Source organism: Schistocerca gregaria, chromosome 1 (genome assembly GCF_023897955.1).
Source record: "Schistocerca gregaria isolate iqSchGreg1 chromosome 1, iqSchGreg1.2, whole genome shotgun sequence".
NCBI classification, from domain to species: domain Eukaryota; kingdom Metazoa; phylum Arthropoda; class Insecta; order Orthoptera; family Acrididae; genus Schistocerca; species Schistocerca gregaria.
The window spans coordinates 632,283,324-632,303,067 of record NC_064920.1 but is presented as its reverse complement, the minus strand read 5'-3'; the positions used below and the strand labels follow the sequence as shown (position 1 = coordinate 632,303,067).

Sequence of the window (19,744 nt, the reverse complement as noted above, 5' to 3'; positions counted from 1 at the left end):
CCCTCATCCAGAATGCCCCCCCCCCAAGTGCTCCTCCAGGACATCAAGCACTCTCCTCCTTCGATGGGGTCGAGCTCCGTCTTGCATGGACCACATCTTGTCGAAATCGGGGCCACTTTGGATAAAGGGGATGGAATCATCTTCCAAAATCTTCACGTGCCGTTCGGTAGTCATTGTGCCATCTAGGAATATGGCACCGATTATTCCGTGACTGGACACTGCACACCACACAGTCACCCAAGAGAATGAACAGATTTTTCGATCGCCAAATCCAGATTCTCAGCCCCCCGAATTCGTCAATTTTGGTTATTGACGAACCCATCCACATGAAAGAGCTCCGTCACTAAAGCAAACCATACATGAGCGTACTAATTCCCATCATGCCCCACGGCCAACAGTTCAGTTTGAATGTCCTAACGCACACCGTTCAAAAATTATGACGATTTTATTTCGTATAATTCAATAATTGTCACCCTGTACTTGCAAAAGATGACCATTTGACATTACAGCTGTTGATTCACTATTAATCATCAGATGAGTGTACATTCATTAAAAAATAAGCAACTTACTTTCGTTTTCTCTTAAATCTAGAAACAGTGACACGAACGCCCCTTTCTGTAGCCATGACCTAACCGTTGCGTGAGTCCAAAACCTCCTGTTGCTTTTCTTAATGTATTCAGAAACAGAATGAGCAAACACTGCCTGCTTTCTTCCGACTTCCTGCATATTGGTTGTCTTTCAAACTAAGCTGAATCGATAAAGAAACTGGTACAGGCATACGTTTTCAAATACAAAGATATGCATACAGGCAGAATACGACGCCTGCGTTCGGCAGTGCCTATATATGACGTCTGCCCTAGATGTTAGACCTGTTGCTACTGCTGCAATGGCAGGTTATCAAGATTTAAGTGAGATTGAACGTGATGTTATAGAGGACATACGAGCGATGGGACACAACTTCTCCCAGGTAGCGAGGAAGAGGGAATTTTCCTGTACGACCGTTTCACGGGTGTTCCGCGAATATCAGAAACCCGGTAAAATATCAAATCTCCGACATCGCTGCGACCGGAAACAGTTCCTGCAAGAACTGGATTGAAGAGAATCGCACAACGTGACAGAAGGGCAATACTTCGACAATTTGCTGTAGATTTCAACGCTGGGCCGTCAACAAGTGTCGGCGTGCGAACCATTCAGCGAAACATCATCCGTATGGGCTTTCAGAGCCGAAGGCCCACTCGTGTACCTTGGATGTCTGCACGGGATAAAGCTTTGTTCCTCGCATGTGCCCGTCAACACCAACATTGGACTGTTGATGACTGGAAACATGTTTCAAATTGTATCAAGCGGTTGGATGTGTACGCATATGGAAACGATCTCATGAATCCATGGAGCCTGTATGTCAGCAGAGGACTGTTCAAGCTGGTGAAGGCTCTGTATTGGTGTGGTGCGTGTGCAGTTGGTGTGATATGGGACCCGTAATACGTCTAGATACGACTCTGACAGGTGAGACGTAAGTGAGCATCCTGACTGATCACCTGCATCCATTCATGTCCAGTGTGCATTCCGACGGACTTTGGCAATTCCAGCAGGACAATGTCACACCCCAAACGTCCTAAATTGTTACAGAGTGGCTCCAGAAACACTCTTCTGAGTTCAAACACCTTCGCTCCCCAGACATGAACATTATTGAGCATATCTGGGATGCCTTGCAACCCGATGTTCAGAAGAGATCTCCAGCCCCAGCGTATCTTACGGATTTATGGACAGCCCTGCATGTTTCATGGTGTCAGTTCCCTCCAGCGCTACTTCAGACATTAGTCGAGTCCATGCCACGTTGCGTTGTGGCACTTCTGGGTACTTGTGGCGGCCCTACACGATATTAGGGTAGTGTAGCAGTTTGTTTGTTTCTTCACTGTAGTAACGCTGCGCGGCTGTGGCTGCGATGCCGCCGTGTGTGTGCTGAAACGGTTTCTGACGCCGTGATCTCGTTGCGGGCACATGCGGCTGTTTGCTCGCTCGTGCGCATTGAGCCTACGCGGAGAAGGGAGGAAGGCGAGGATCGCTAGATGGCCATTTGGCTGCTCTAAGCACCTGTGGAAAATTTTGAAGGACGGAAATACCACGAGTAGGAGACAACGTGTTGAAACTCTTAAGTCTCATCGCACATCTAAAGGTCGGAGGAATCGTCCGCTGTGTAAACTTGGATGCGTGGGCGCCTGATACAGTCAGATCTGATACAGGCACAAGTATTTCGGGTCACATCGATCAGCACACATTCTTGAACATGGAGACCGTCAATAGACGACCCCTGCGTCTTCTCATGTTGAGACAACGACATAGTCAATTAGCTGAAAGAAAACCACTCTGCCGGTGGGACACGTTTGTTGTTACATCAGGCGAAATGGCTGCTCTAGACGTGCAGCACGCTAAGAATGTGCGAAATGGCGGCAGTCTTGTGTTGTGGGTTACATTCAAATGGGCTTCGACGGGATTTGCGGTAGTAATGTAAGGTACAAAGATGGCTCTAAACTATGCGAACATTCTTGTGGACCATCTGCAACTTTTCACGCTAAATGCATTCCCCGATGCCGATGGCATTTTTCATCAAAAGTCCATGTCCACCACAACTGAGCCACAGTGTTTCACAAGGGATCTCCAAGCTGATTTCTTTGTCAACAAAATTTGCCTGATTTGAAACCGATCGAGCACATGTGGGACGCTATCGGACGCCCGTTCCGCACCCGCAAACCAGCGGCCCACAGTGTACGATAATTACTTGACGCTGTGTGACATTCCCCCAAAAAACTACCAAGAACCTGTCGAATCCGTTCCGTGCACAGTGGTTGCCTTATTGTATTATTTACATCCACTTGAATCTGCCTATTGCAGTGAAACCTTCTACTCCCTCTTCTATTTTCATCCTCCCCTGCCTGCGCCCTTGTCACTTCCCCCCCCCCCCCCTCCCCGTGTACGCACGAACGTGCACGCGCGTACACACACACACGCACACAAACACACACACACACACACACAGACAGACATCTCTCCATTACCAACCTAAAAATTCCTTGATGTGTTCTACCGTTAATAACATTTTTTAGTCTACATCTACATCGATAATCCTCAATCCACATTACGGCGCATGGCGGAGTGTGCTCCGTACAACTACTTACGATTTTCTTTTCTGTTCCACTTGCAAATAGAAAGAGGAAAAAACGACTGTTTATATGCCTCCATATAAGTTCTGATTTCTCATATCTTATCTTCATAGTCCTTACTCGCAAAGTATTTTGGAGGCTACAGAATCGTCCAGTTTCAAGTTCTGGCTCTCTATTGGTTCTCAATAGTGTTCCTCAAGAAGAACGTCGCCTCCCCTCCACGATTCCTATTTGACTTCCCAAAGCATCCCTCTACCAGTTGCGTGTTGTTCGAATCTATCAGTAACATCTAGCAGCCTTCTTCTGAGATGCTTCGATGTCTTCCTTTAATCCGACCTGATATGGATCCCGAACACTCGAACAGTACTCAAGAATAGATCGCACTAACATCCTATACGAGACCTCGTTTACAGATGAACCACATTTTCCTAGAATTTTCCCAGTAAACAGAAGTCGACTATTCGCCTTTCCTCCCGCACTCCTCACACGCTCGTTTCATTTCATATCGCTTCGAAACGGTTCTCCCAGATATTTAAAAGACTTGATTGCGGCAAGCAGCACATTACTAATGTCGCAGTAGAACATTATTGGTTTGTTTTTCCTCCTAATCCGCATTAACTTACATTTTTCTACATTTAGAGCTAGTTGTTATCCATCACACCAACTAGAAATTTAGTCTAAGGCATATTGTATCCCCCCACAATCATTAAATTTCGACACTTATCGTACATCACAGAGTCATCGGCAAACAATCGCTGGCTTGTGCCCACGCTGTCAGCCAAATCATTTATGTATATTGAAAACGTAGCGGTCCTATCACACACACCTCAGGTACTCCTGGCAATACCCACGTCTCCGATCAACACTCCCCGTCGAGGACAACGTACGAGGTTCGATAAGAAGTCTTCAAGCCTCTCACATTTCTGTGAACCTATTCTATTTTATCGTACCTTTTTAGCAGTTCACAAGTGGGCACCTTGTCAAACCCTTCCCGGAAATTTAGAAATATGGAATCTGCCTGTTACTCTTCATCCGTAGATAGCAATATATCTTGTGAGAAAAGGGCAAGCTGAGTTTCGCACTAGCGATCCTTTCTAAACCCATGCTGAGTCGTTTACATAAGCTTCTCAGTCTCAAGAAAATATATTATATTCGAACTGACAATATATTCATGGATTCTGCAGCAAACCGATATTAGGGATATTGGTCTGTAATTTTGCGGGTCCGTTCTTATACACTGGAGACACCAGCGCTTTTTTCCAATCACTTGGGACTTTGCGCTGGGCTAGTGATTCACGATAAATGCAGGATAAGTAAGGGACCAATGTGCCCTTTGAAAAACCAAACTGAGAGTCCATCCTGCCCTAGTGACTTATTTCTCTTCAACTCCTGCAATTGTTTCTGTATGCCAGGGATTTTTTTTACTATGGCGTTCATATGGGAGTCTATTCGAAAGTCAAACGACGGTATGTTTGTACGATTCTCCTGGGTGATCGATTTCTTGAACTTGAAATTTAAAGTTCGGGCTTTCGTTTCGCTACCTTTAACTGCCACAACAGACTGGTCAACAAATGACAGGATGGAAGCCCTAAGGCTTCAGAGATTTTACGTAGGATATCGCTTTCTCTGCCAGATCTTTTGCTAAAGTATGACGGTGGTAGCAGTTGTGTGCTTCATGCATAGTTCTTTTCACAGACGTCCGAGTCTTTACTAATCTTTGCACGCTATCTTTTGAACCGAGAGTGCTACAGCCTCTTCTTCCTCGCCGTTTTCCGAACCTTGTTATTAAACTACGGTGATTTTTTCTTTCGTCCTTAAACCACTTTAGAGGCACATAAATCTACAGACCACACTTTAAAATCTACTTAAACTTCCCTTCATTGGTTCACAGGTGTCGCGTCGGAAATGTTGTGGAAGCTGCACAATATTTTAACGAGACGTTTTCAAGTGCTTGCTGACGTTTTCTGCAGGAACTTGCCAATACATACGCAGACTCGTTAGCCGGCCGCTGTGATCGAGCGGTTCTAGGGGCTTCAGTCCGGAATCGCGCTGCTGCTATGGTCGCAGGTTCGAATCCTGCCTCGGGCATGGATGTGTGTGATGTTCTTAGGTTAGTTAGGTTTAAGTAGTTATAAGTCTAGGGGACTGATGACATCAGATGTTAAGTCCCATAGTGCTTGGAGCCATTTTTGAGCTGACTCATTAGAAAATCGGCGGCCTCAAGGAGTGGGGCTTTAACGTCATCCGTAGAGCATGGCGACATGTAATGCCCCCTGCCGGGAAAACGGGACACTCTCGTTGTACGGACGGGCAGTGCGTTTGTGCCCAGTTGAAGTGTGTGGACTCTGATTCTCCGTCTGTGTAGATTCGGATTCGTTCGTCTGCAGCCGATGATGCTTTGGCACCGCCACTGCTAGTTCCCATGCCTTGCTGAGTTGATACCTCGTGTCTCTATTACTCAGGTCGTTACGTATATGTATTTCGACAGCTTCTTAAATGATTGCGTCCAAGTACGTGGAAGCGAAGGAAAGGACCTTCATAATTCATGCTTTGTCCCATGTTAACACAGTACAGTGTTCAGCCACATTTCTGGCTGATCCCATCTGGTGTGACGTCTATGTTTAGTGCACCTTACTTACATCTTTAACGGTGCAGCACGCCTGGTCAGTGTATGATTTCCCACACTGACATGGGGTTTTACATATCCCTGCTCTCCTTAGACTCAGGTTGTCTTTAACGGAACACAGCATAGTTTGCAGTCGCTTTGGAAGGCGGAAGACAAATTTTATTTGATGTTTCCTGAGCAGCCTGCCAATCTTAAAGGACACGCCACCGAAGTAGGATGATGATATGTGTGAAATCTTGTAGGATTTAACTGCAAGGTCATCAGTCCCTAAGATTAACCGAAAGTATCCTAAGGACAAACACACACACACCCATGCCCGAGGGAGGACTCGAACCTCGGCCGGGATCAGCCGCACAGTCCATGACTGCAGCGCCCTAGACCGCTCGGCTAATCCCGCGCGGCACCAACGTAGGCTACAAATACCATCCTTGTGGAGGTTTCCGTTTCTTTTGGCTGTTGTTGATCTTTAGTGCGTGCAGGTTGAAATGCATTACGCATCTGTTTATGAGAGTACCCGATTTGTACAGACACAGACCGAAGATGACTAAGCTCTGCTGATAAGCTTCCTGGATGAGATAACTCTAGTCCTAAGAACGAGAGTCCGTAATGCGCCACTGCGTTGAGATGGGTGATGGCAACTCGTAGCTCATAGATAGAGATTGATGTGAAAAAAAATGGTTCAAATGGCTCTGAGCACTATGGGACTCAACATCTTAGGTCATAAGTTCAAAATGGTTCAAATGGCTCTGAGCACTACGGGACTTAACATCTGTGGTCATAAGTCCCCTAGAACTTAGAACTACTCAAACCTAACTAACCTAAGGACATCACACACACACCCATGCCCGAGGCAGGATTCGAACCTGCGACCGTAGCAGCCTCGCGGTTCCGGACTGCAGCGCCACAATCGCACGGCCACCGCGGCCGGCAGATTGGTGTGAGTTGGTTCACGTAACACGCTGTGACCCAAGGAAGCATCTTATTTACTGTGGACGAAGACATCTTATAACGGAAGGTCTTCATGTTTCTCCACTTTCGTAGTGAAGCAAATGTTCAATACTGAAAGCGTTGTTGTTACATGCGGCCAAACAGCACTGGAGTCTTCCACGTATCTCCTGAAATATGTAGATTTCAACGTCACTGACTAAAGTGCTTTTTCCTCGAAGTTTTCCGTAAAATGCTTAGCTACCACGGAAGTCAAAAGCCTCCAACAGCAACACCGTCAGTTTGCTCAAAATATTGCTCATTACGTATCAAATCTAAAATGACGTTACAGGTTGGTGCCTACGCTTTTCTAGCGAGTCAGCGTTCATTTTTGCAAGTTACTGCAGCAACACGTCAGTAAGCATCTGAAGATGATGAGGAGATGTCTTATTGAAATATTGTGCACCTTCCACAATATTATCCGACGCGACGCCCGTGAATCAATGAAGAAATTATTACGTCGGGAAAGTCACAAACGGTGTGTCCTTAACTCCCTCTTATCTGATTTATTAACTTTCGTAACCACAGTTGCTATCATGATATCACATCTACATCTACATCTACATCTACATCTACATCCATACTCCGCAAGCCACCTGACGGTGTGTGGCGGAGGGTAACCTGAGTACCTCTATCGGTTCTCCCTTCTATTCCAGTCTCGTATTGTTCGTGGAAAGAAGGATTGTCGGTATGCTTCTGTGTCCTCTAATCTCTCTGATCTTATCCTCATGGTCTCTTCGCGAGATATACGTAGGAGGGAGCAATATACTGCTTGACTCTTCGGTGAAGGTATGTTCTCGAAACTTCAACAGAAGCCCGTACCGAGCTACTGAGCGTCTCTCCTGCAGAGTCTTCCACTGGAGTTTATCTATCATCTCCGTAACGCTTTCGCGATTACTAAATGATCCTGTAACGGATCGCGCTGCTCTCCGTTGGATCTTCTCTATCTCTTCTATTAACCCTATCTGGTACGGATTCCACACTGTTGAGCAGTATTCAAGCAGTGGGCGAAAAAGCGTACTGTAACCTACTTCCTTTGTTTTCGGATTGCATTTCCTTAGGATTCTTCCAATGAATCTCAGTCTGGCATCTGCTTTACCGATAATCAACTTTATATGATCATTCCATTTTAAATCACTCCTAATGCGTACTCCCAGATAATTTATGGAATTAACTGCTTCCAGTTGCTGACCTGCTATTTTGTAGCTAAATGATAAGGGATCTATCTTTCTACGTATTAGCAGCACATTACACTTGTCGACATAGAGATTCAATTGCCATTCCCTGCACCATGCGTCAATTCGCTGCAGATCCTCCTGCGTTTCAGTACAATTTTTCATTGTTGCAACCTCTCGATACACCACAGCATCATCTGCAGAAAGCCTCAGTGAACTGTCGATGTCATCCACCAGATCGTTAACCCCCGTTACTATACTGACGTAGTCGATAAGGTGCTGTCTAGCTGTAGATACAAAGTCTAAGATGTTACCAGTGAGTGTGGGCTGCCGAAATAGCTGCTCAAGACAGTTTTCAGAAAACTTGTTCAAAAGTACTTCGCATTACTGCAAATAATCCGTACACTTCCTAGTCTATACTCGGTAGGTTAAAGTCACCTGCAGGTTGTAATAAATGACCTGGGTATTTTACGCTTTAGGGACCATAGCCATTCTTCGAATGACCCTACAGCTGTCACAGCAGAATCGGTTTGCGGGTAAAAACATCCAATAATTAGCTCTGGTTCACCTAAACTTGTTGTGGTGATGTCATCTTACGAGACTTTATCCTAGCTATAGCAAATTTATTATTCGACACCGTAGAATGATTGTGTGAATACATGCCTTAATATTTGTACAGTTATAATTTGCATTATAAACCAACATTAGGTAACTAGACAGCAGGTTCAGTTAGTTAGCAGCAATAAGTAAATAAATAATGTCAAAAACATTCCGGGATTCTGTTTTCGTAAGTTATCACCGCGATGTCATCTGTTTGTAAGAACCAGTGATAACCAGTACATTCGTCAACGTTGAAGTGGGGATAAGAGTGGTTGTATCATAGCTGTTTTACCATGTTTTTCGCGTGGACATGTTGTCTTTCTGCTGTCAAGTGAAATTGTATGCGTTTTTAAATGTTTGACTAAGTGCGTGAAACATTTCTAGTGAAGAGATGTAGAAAAGGTGTGTTCCTCTCGCCTGAGCATCAACCTACGAGTTGCTGCGTGGACGTTCTATTATTTTTCAGAGAACTGAAACTTAATTAAAGTTTCGGGGAATCTGTTCTCGAAAATAAACTGTTACATTCTAAGCATTACAGTTAGGTAAACTATACTTCAGTAATCGAGAAAGTTGCTCTTTTTCAAGTTGAATCGCTAAAGGTTTCATTGAATATCCCGCCAGATGTGATATGTTTTCATATTTTTGCAGGTCACTTCGTGCAATCCTCCGCACTCACATGACAGATTATTCACAGGACGGAATCTATGGAACAGCTAACCCCAATGTGTTCGCATGACAAAGGCAATTAAACTCCTTTCCCAGCGAGCCCATTTATTTCCGCTTCGTGTCCCACTCCTTAATTTACGAGCCTAGCTAATGGCGCATCGGCCCTGCCTGTACTGTGTGTAAATATTCATACTGGATTCAAACTGTAACAAACACGCGGACCGCAACAGGCGGTAGCGATACTAGCAAATATTAATGAGATTCGAACGCGGGCAGATGACGGCCGAATGGCTGTTCCTGCGGGCGCTGTTACAGCATTATTAGATTCAGTTATCAGGCGAGGAGAGAGAGCGACATGTTCGCTGCTGTCTCCTGAACAATCGTAGCACGTGGCCAGTATTCACTTGTCGATTTTTGGCCACCAAGGAAAGTGCAGTCTCTCACTGACTTGGCCCTTCATGTTAGACATTTTGGCATACTTTCTGTTAATATAAGTAGTGACCCTGTTTGTATTATCATTGCACGCCCTTAGGCACTGTACTCAAGACCTGGACTCATGTTCGGGATGACTCTGTAGTCCGATCTGGGCAGTGTGAGTTCGGCGTCCGCTGCCAAAGACACGTCGCTTCAGAGGAAACGTCTGTTCCACACCATATGTACTCGGTCTCCTGCGGGACAATTTCTTCTGCATTACAAAATACAGTGCAGACTTGAGGCACGCGTGTGACAAACAGTATCTGCAAAATGTTACCACTCAGACGGAATTGTTATTCGATAAATATTTACAACGATAAGATAGACTGAAGCTCTACAATTACTAGTAATATTAGTGATTTCTTGCTGGAAAAAAGAATATAGTTATTCATTGGGGTACGTGGGTGACAAGGTCAAGATGACTTTTCTTCACACTTAGCGGTGTTTAAGCTCCAATGAGCATTTGTAACAGATTAAAAGTGTCTAGAATTACATTCGCTGTGCTTTATAGTCTCACATCACTCAAATAACATCACGACCGGTTTCGACTTAGCAGTAGGTCATTCACAGATTATCTATTTCAACAGAAGAAAGGAGGCAGTAAAATACTAGGAAACTAAAATACAGATCAAAAAACTTCTATACACAAATATAATGACATGAATACGTTACATAAACAGTCCAGTCAAATTGATGTGACCGCCGCCTATGTCAATGGCAATAACCACTCCAAGAAAGCAGGTGACTGCAAAACGAATGGAGGCTATATAAGACACTATAAAATCAGCAATGCCTTGTGAAGCTTGGAGTAAAAAAAAAAAAAAGCGCAAATCCCGCCCAGAGTCTTTAAATGGCAGGACTAGACGAAAAACTAAACTCCTCCAGAAGAGGCCATGAAGGTCCAAAGCAACCGACCGGCCGCCGTGTCATCCTCAAACCACAGGCGACACTGGATGCGGATATGGAGGGGCATGTGGTCAGCACACCGCTCTCCCGGCCGTAAGTCAGTTTCTGAGACCGGAGCCGCTACTTCTCATTCAAGTAACTCCTCAGTTTGCCTCACAAGAGCTGAGTGCACCTCACTTGCCAACAGCGCTCGGCAGACCGGATGGTCACCCATACAAGTGCTAGCCTAGCCCGACAGCGCTTAACTTCGGTGATCTGACGGGAACCTGTGCTACCACTGCGGCAAGGTCGTTGGCTTAAATCGCAGAACGGTGTCCCAATTACGCAGGTAAATTAAAAATCCGACTAGCACTGTTGAAATGAACACACACAACCTTTCCCGCACAGAACATAGAGCCAGTCCTTGTAGCCTACTCCTCCAGCCTCTCCAATGTTAGTTGCAGCTGTCGAATTGCCGTTGCAGTACTGGAGGAAGAACAGGACACAAAATCGTCCACAAGTAAGAAGCACTGTACATGACTCCTTACAGTAGACGTGATACTGTTTATGGCTTTGGCAAAGAGGGTAAAATTTTAAACACTGCCCTGAGGAACACCATTCTCCTGTTCGGAACTATTCGACAGCAGGTCACCAACTCGGTACCGAAAACGCGCTTCGATAAAAAGGACCGAATAAAGATGGAGATATGACCACGGAAGCCCCATTGGTGCAGCTGACCTAGAACAAGATGTCTCCAAGAGTGCCTTACTAAAATCAAAAGATGTACGTGCACAATGCTGTTAACGTAGGAAAGCCTGCTGAATAGCCGCCTCTAGAAAGGTCATGCTGTCGACAGTGGATTTAAATCTCCTGTATCCATACTGAGAGCGACTTAGGAGCTGATTGTTCTCCAACACCCAAACCAGGCGACGGTTAACCATTCTCTTTGCTATACAGCTGGTTAAGGCGACGCTCCGGTAATTACTGGGACTTGTGCGGTCCTTTCCTGGTTTGAAGAGGGATATCAGCATTACTTCGCTCCAATAGTTTGCAAAGTTGGCAGTCTGCTATATAAGACTAAAAGATCAGAGGAGGATTTCCTTTGATGCTACTGATAAATATCGAAGAATGCTGTATCAGATTTAATCGTGATAAGACGCAGTATCACGAGCCGTAGACAGTCCCGAATCTGGCTCCCACACGGAGAATGCGCAGTTATAGGACTCAGAATTGTTGGGCCTGAAGTCCAACTCATCTCTTTCCAGGGTGGCTCAGTAAGAACGGAACGCTGGATCCTGACTGACAGTGGCAGCAGTCAGCGCAAAGTGCTCTGCTATTCCAAAATTAGATTTTCACTCTGCAGCGGAGTGTGCGCTGATATGAAATTTCCTGCCAGATTAAATCTGTGTTTAGAAGGTAGGAGACGAGGTACTGGCACAAGTAAACCTGTGAAGAGGGGGCGTGAGTCGTGCTTGGCTATCTCAGTTGGTAGAGCACTTGCCCGCGAAAGGCAAAGGTCCCGAGTTCGAGTCTCGGTCCGGCACAGAGTTTTAATCTGCTCTGCTGTTGTCTGTGCAATGTCTCCAGGTTTTCTTTTGGGACACCCTTGAGCTAACAACGCTACTGTAGGTAACCCACTGTCTTTACTGTATATCCTCCTGACGGTTTCCCATACTGCAATAGAACAGGAGGATTGGTTGACAGAGTCCAGGAACGGGAACGTTCTCCATGACCTTTCCTTGCTCTCCTTGATGATGCGTCGAGCCTTTGACCTCTTTGATCGAGAGGCTACGAGGTTTTCCGCCGTTGGACGGCTCTTAAATCGTCACAGGGCTGTACGCCTGACCCGAATGACTGCACGGTACTCATCAGTTTACCGAGTCACAGGAGGTCTCTTATGATGATGAAGAGAAGAGTTTCGGATGGAGAGGTCAGCGGAATGGTATGATGTGGTCCACCTATTCCTGGATGTCGTTGCAGTATTCAGACGTAGCCAGCGGGCTGAACATTGCCCAGTTGGCTCTGCTGATCAACGATTGTGACTGCATCCTTTCAGTGAACGCTCCATCTAGTGGGTGAATACGCAGTGGGAAGTTGTCACTACAATGGAGTTAGTCAGTGACTTTTCCACTAAGCAGAATCCACAAGGGCTGGAGAGCAGAAAGCGATGTTGATGGCCGAGAATAATCCATTAGCAGTACAGAAATGAGTTCGAGTGTCTGAGTTGAGGACGCACAGCTCCTGAGACGTCATGAGGTCCTCCAATACCGGATCCTGAGGGCAAGAAGAGATCTAACCTCGTAAAATATAATGGACATTGAAGTCTCCCAGTGGGAGAAATGGTCAGGGGAGTTGCTCTGTAAAATCTGTTAGGTCTTCAGAGTCAATCTTAATCATGTGGAGGTAAATACAGCGAGCAAACAGTGATCCTCTGACGTACATGAACCTCAGCTGCAACCGCTAGCAGGTTAGGGAGAGAGGATAGGAGTGGTGTGCTTTGTTGACAAACAAAGCGTCCTCTCCCTTGGCCCTTTCGCCACTTAGGTCATCCTTATATTAGAGTGTATAGCCCCTAAGACATCAGATGCTTTAAAATGCACAACGGAGGGAGGGGGGGGGGGGGTTACTTGAGAGACTCACTCGTACCTTCAACATTGCATGGTCCAGTTACTTCAGAGCGGACCGCTTTGATCATGTAGCCTTCTTTTCCAACTTGCATTTTGGCTTATAGAATGGAAACACTCTGCTGGATGTCTTTCGATGTCTACCATGAGAGTTTGCTGCCTACACTGACATTATGTTCAGCACCATTCAATGTTTCAGTGATAGGATGACTGGGCTGCAGGACCAGCTGCACAGGCTGGCGGTTGCATTTGGAGATGCAGGTAAATATGCCCTGCTCAACAATCATAATGCTAGCAATGGCCGTCTGGATTGGCTGCTCCAATGCTGAGACAAAACACTTGACAAAAATTGGTGAGTGAGTGGCCTTAAATTCCTCCTGTGCATCAGAGTATTAGATACGTCGGGTAACTGTAATTTCCTGAATCTTCTTTCCCTCGGCGAAGAGAGGTCAATGCCTATTCCTGATTGGCCAAGGAGCAATTAATTCACCTGGGTGGCACAGTGCACTGGAAGCCCTGTTTGTGTGCCGTGCTACCACGTCGTCTACATGTAGCCCGATTGTTACAGCCCATAGTGGTATGACTGAAGCGTTGGTACTTGAAACAGCGCAATGGATGTGGAACGTAAGGTTTTACCTCAAAGCGGGGAAATTCTGGGGCAGTTAATCTGGCAACTTCGTCAGATTCAATGTCACAATAAATGACGCTGACTTTTGGAGCTACCCATCAACCCTTTTCATAACGTTTCGTGCTTCGTTCACCCGTTCACTTTCCCTCCCATTCCTACTGCAATTCTTTTGTATCCATATCCATAATGTCCCAGCATGCCCAACCCAGTGTGCAGCTCACTGTTAATGGTATATCCTCCAAGTATCTTGGCATTAAACAAGTTCTGGACCTGGGAAGCCTCTATAGCCTTCAGCAGAAGAGTATCATTCTGTAGCCTCTTGTTTGATTTGAGTTGCCCTGCAAATCCTTCGAGAGCTTTACAGGTATAGAATGGCGACGATTTTTCAAAAGAACTGTCCACACTTTACATTACAACAAAAACAATATCCACCTCAGATTGCGGTCTGTTACTTCACTTACTGTTGTTGACAATCAGAGATGACACAGCTGGACAGCCCAACGGGCCACCAGAACATGAAAATTAGGCTTCATGGTGTTCCCGAGAGCAGCAATGGAAGAAAGTCCACCCAAACAGAGACCCGCTTGCCTGGGTATGCGTTATACAACGGAGATGCGGCAGGTTTCCTAGAGGTTGCCGGCTAACGACTGTTCCACTTCAACAGCCACGCATATCATCGGCATGCAGCACACCTTGTGATTGAGGTTTTTTTTTTTTTAAGAGTTTCGTAATATCCACGCGATCTGGGCAGGCGAGCCAAGATACTCATTCCCTGTGACACACGACATTCCACCTCCGCACCGCACGGTGGTCGCTGAAACATGCCTAGAGCTTATAGTGACAGGTGACTGGCAACAGATCACCGGCTCAGGAACCCAGGGGTCGCCAAGCCCGTACCCTGCAAACGAATGCGTTATTTTCTGACGAACGTTTACGTGGCATTCCCAGGGTGATCTCACGGATCTGGAAGATACTATGGATCAACACAATTGTACATTTACTGTTGGAAACCACGTTTATCACTACGCGCATCCTGTTTCTCCTCTGCACGATGGCATCTACTGGCAGGACAATGCAACGTGTTACACAGCTCACAGTGTACGGGCGTCGTTCGAAGAGCACCAGAGTGATTTTACTATAGTCCTCAAGTCATCACACTCCCCAGATTTAAGGCCAGTTATCCTCAACCGAGAAAGCTATCTCAGTTGGCCGCAGCACTGGAGTCGGCGTTGGGTGGCCAGGCGGTTTGAGGCGTCATGTCACGGACTGCGCGGCCCCTTCTGCCGGAGGTTCGAGTCCTCCCTCGGGCATGGGTGTGTGTGTTGTTCTTAGCATAAGTCAGTTTACGTAGTGTGTAAGTCTAGGGACCGATGACCTAAGCAGTTTGGTCCCTTAGGAATTCACACACATATGAATATTTTTTTGTTCTTGCACGTCTCGCAGTGGTCCGCGCTAAGAAGGTGCTTATTTAGGCTTTTGAGAGGTGGTCTAATTAATATGACCCGATACCGTAGTGAGATTTCAGTTGAATAGGGAAGGGGAGGCGAGCTCTATGTGACCATACGCTGATGAGCCAAAACATTATGACAACTGCCCACCGCGGGACGTATAGCTGCCTAGTGACATGCGCTCATGTGACACGGTAGGAAATGTATATAAGCGAAGCAGGGACGAATGAGGAAACATTTTCGCGACTACACAGCCCACGAAAATGGCAATACAAAGACAAAGCTAATAGGAGAAAGGGCAGATCGTTGTGGATCGTCGACTAGGAACTTACATCGCGAAGACTGACCGCTGTTCGCAAGTTACTGTCGTAATATCCATGGAAAGTGGCTGAAAGACAGGGAAACCACGAGTACGCAACGAGACGCTAAACGGTCACCTCATCACAGAACGTGGTGGCCGGAAGGTTGGCAGGTCTGTAAAGAGGGATACGCTGCGATCTGTGTCAGATCTGACGACAGGATATAATTTTGGTACTAGCAGAACTGTTTAGGAGCACCTCTTTAGTCGGCCGCGGTAGCCGTGCGGTTCTACGCGCTTCAGTCCGGAACCGCGTGACTGCTACGGTTGCAGGTTCGAATCCTGCCTCGGCCATGGATGTGTGTGATGTGCTTAGGTTAGATACGTTTAACTAGTTCTAAGTCTAGGCGACTGATGACCTCAGACGTTAAGTCCCATAGTGCTTAGAGCCATTTGAACCATTTTTGAGCACTTCTTTCAGCGCACGTTATTGAACATGGGACTCCGTAGAAGACGGAATCGTCAATTGCGATTAGAGTGGGAATGAGGTCATGAAGACTGGAGCATTGGTCAGTGGTACTGGTAATCACGTTTCTTGTTGCACCAGGTCAATGATCGTGTCCCGATGCACTGTCATTCAGACGAACGACTGCGCGATACATACATGAGCCACGAACGCAGGCCAATGAGGCAGTATTACCTTATGGGGCTCACTGAAGTGGTCTTCCATGGGACCTTTGATATTAATCGAAAGCTCCATCACAACTGTGGACTAGGTGAACATTATCGCGGAACACCTGCGTCTATTCATGCGTGATGTCCGCTCTGACGAGGAAGCTAACAGAGCTATCAGCAAGCAGAATACCCATTCGTGTCGCAAGGCCAGAATAGTGAAACAGTGACTTTAGGAGCACGGTAATGAACTCCATGTCGTGCCCACCAAATTCGGCTGGTCTGAACCCTCAGGAACACAAGTAGCACGCTTTGTGGCAAGAGCACAGGGTCAACTAACCACCGGCCACTAACGTACGTAACTGCATGACCTGTGCGTAGACTACTGGTGCCACATACCACTAAAAATGTGTACCACGCAGAATCTCTATTGTTTTCGTTTCCAAAGCGGGCCAATACGGTACTAAGCAAGTGGTAGTAACGTTTTGTGTCGTCAGTGTGTCTGATAGTTGGAATTGAAGGCAACGCTTTTAATTTCGTAATAGTGTACAACTGGCAACTTATAAATCCAAATCTAAGATTAAGTATGAATATCATTGTGTTGGAAGACCTTCTCAAAATTATAACTAGTAAAAAATTTCATACTCTTAGTGTAGATAATTTATATGCGTAGCTGACGGAGGAAATATGACACCTTCGTGCAGACTCCATTCGCGAGTAGCAGATCAGAAGATGGTGCTAGTGACTACACATACAGACCGAGTTGGGCCAATATTAACCAATGCTGAAGTACTTTAGAGTCGTGCAAGACGGCTGATAAAGGGATCCCGATAACAAAAAAGCGCAGAACACAGTGAGAATGACTTGTTTACCAGGCAGTCGCTGTCTTCCTATCACGCAGTATCCTTAGTCCGTGTTAAAACTGCCTGCTTGAGCAGCGCTCAAGTCCCAGCCATTCGAGAGATGACAGCCATCATCTGTGCTGGCCGTGTTTGCCTTACCCCCTACTTACAGTTAGTCGTCGTTTGTGTCCATGTCTTACACATTTCACAGAAGCTGCAGAACTATAACTTTTTTCCCGCAGTAGGCACAGAGTCTCGGTCAGGCGCACGGTTTCAACTTGTCACTAAAGTTCAACGATCAAGATTCGCTTTAAGAGCAACTAACACAATACTGGAGAAACCATTTTTATTGAAGACACTAAATACATTTTATGTTCTCCTTTCCCATAAGCACGTACATGATGTTAGGGGTATAAGTGTACGTAATGATATTAGTGGCTGAGGACAGTGTACTAAACAACAATGCATCAGTATTTAACTTCATTTACAGATTTTTAATAACAGATATTAGGTGTAGTGAGTTTTTGGGTAGGTTGGTAACTCCAAGGACATGAGACAAGTGTAAGGCTTGAAGTTTATTTTGGTCTGAGCAGCAGATCACATGTTGAAGTGTGGACATGTGGACGTAAAGGAATAAGTCTATACTGACAGGCACAGTGCACTTAGTTGTGCGATTACGACCGCGCAGAAACATCACTTAGATGATTATGTGACGTTTTTGCAGGAAGACTGTTAGGTGCAGAGGAAAAGACAAAAAAAAGAAAAAAAAAGAACACTGAAGTGGGTACATATTTAAGTAAGAGTGATCACAATATCTTCACTTACACTCGTAACACGCTATATATTACAAACAGAAACAATGATGACATTAAGTAAATTAGTAGCTAGTGAAAGAAGATCAGATAGGGGACAATATGTTATTACTCAAAGAGTCTTGTTCAGTGTAAATATAGCGTGTAGATTAGGATGAAAAACGCACCTCTTCTATGAGGAGTTATCTCCCATTACAGAATAAGCACAGCAATTTTATGCCTTTAGCGGGGGACCTCAGTTACCACTGCACATTAGTTTGGTATCTGTGTAACTCGTATTTCATTACTCAGTTAAAACGCGTATGACAACATGTGTCGCGCTCGGCGGACATTATGTAATTTTGCTTTATAGAACGAAATGACAAACAATTGTGAAATGCATATCGAGAGTTGTGAGAGGTTACAGACGAGCCTAGGTGCAGAGACCCACAGAAACAATACAAAAACTGAGAGCTCGTCGTTGTCTGCATTTTCCAACGTCACATTTACAATCGGAAATAAAGTTACTTTTATTCTGGAAAAACACATATCTGACGATACAGCTTAAGCATTTCCGATTTATCGTCACTCATTAATGTAGTGGCAACTTTAAATCACAGAGCTCTTACGCAGTTTGTTCGAAATACTCTGTGGGTTCTGATCTTGGAACGAAATCGCAAGAGCAGAAAATTTTTGAAAAAATAATATCACGAAGAATCCTTAGTAAGATTAGAACTGAACGTCTCGTTGACGTCGATGTCGTAGGAGGCCGAGCACAAGGGCGGTTTTGTCAACGATATGAAGGACGTCAGTGAGCTCTTCGCAAAAGGAAAATTGTCGGCAATGGTCTGAAGTGATATAGACAACCAACGCAAACAGTGTAATAGGCCAGTCGGGGATTCTCAGAGAGTGAATTGCTTTACCCACTTGTATCACCTGCTTATGTTGAACATTACGGGAATATACACGAAACGAAAACTAGATTACATCAATTAAAACAATAGTTAATATTTTGATGAGAGAACTTAAGGATAATTTTAATTAGAAAATAGAACTTACAGCTACGTTAAGTAAACCTCCCGCGTGTAGTATACCACATCTCTTCATTTTACAGTGACCATCCTGAGTAGCGAACAAATATATCTACAACATCCTGCAACCACTAAGCAGAGCATCGTATCCCTGCCAGTTTCTACAACCAGCTATTTATACGAGTTGGCAAATTCCAGTTCTGGCCCATTGATTTTGCGTCACTTCGAAATTTTATCAATGTCTGACTACGTATTTGTGCAACTTTGACGCTGCAGTACTTCATTTCTGGTAAATGTATCATGTGCGACAAATATTTTACTATTTATAATGTGTACATGGACACTAATACAGGGTGTCCAGAACTTCAGTGACCGCACTAACGGGGGTGATGAGGAACACAATAACAAATATATACCTTAAAGCAACTACGTGTCGAAAACGCATACTGTTGGAACGTGACAAGGGAAACTACCCATTGCAGTCGCCCTCCCCTCAGATTTTGTGGTAAGATGGCCCAGTGTGTAGACCGTCATAAACTGAAGACAGCTCAAGCATAAAAACAGGAGGAAGGTATACTGAACTGTAAAACAAGAAGCAAAATCGTAACAGCGAACGGTCCAAGCTCAAGACGTGCAACATCGAGCGACCTGTGCGAAGTCCGGCGTCATGGCTGTGTCGTCACGGTGTTGGACTGCAAAGCGGAAGATCCGTGTTCATATCTGACTTGTATCCCATTTTCTTCACAAAAATATAAACTTTCCAGGCGGTTATTGACGTGTCTGTCCTCCTTCCGGTTTTCGTGCTTGATCTCTGTTCAGTTTTTGACTGGCTTTCCTTTGGG

The 19,744-nt window shown here is 45.3% G+C and overlaps 1 protein-coding gene and 1 pseudogene across 4 annotated transcripts in view; both read right to left on the bottom strand.

Annotated features, from left to right (window-relative positions):
• Positions 1–19,744, bottom strand: part of LOC126360045 (sodium/calcium exchanger 1) — a 1,532,158-nt gene that overhangs the window by 1,326,560 nt on the left and 185,854 nt on the right. The window lies entirely within an intron of this gene.
• Positions 10,768–10,885, bottom strand: LOC126289941 (5S ribosomal RNA; annotated as a pseudogene).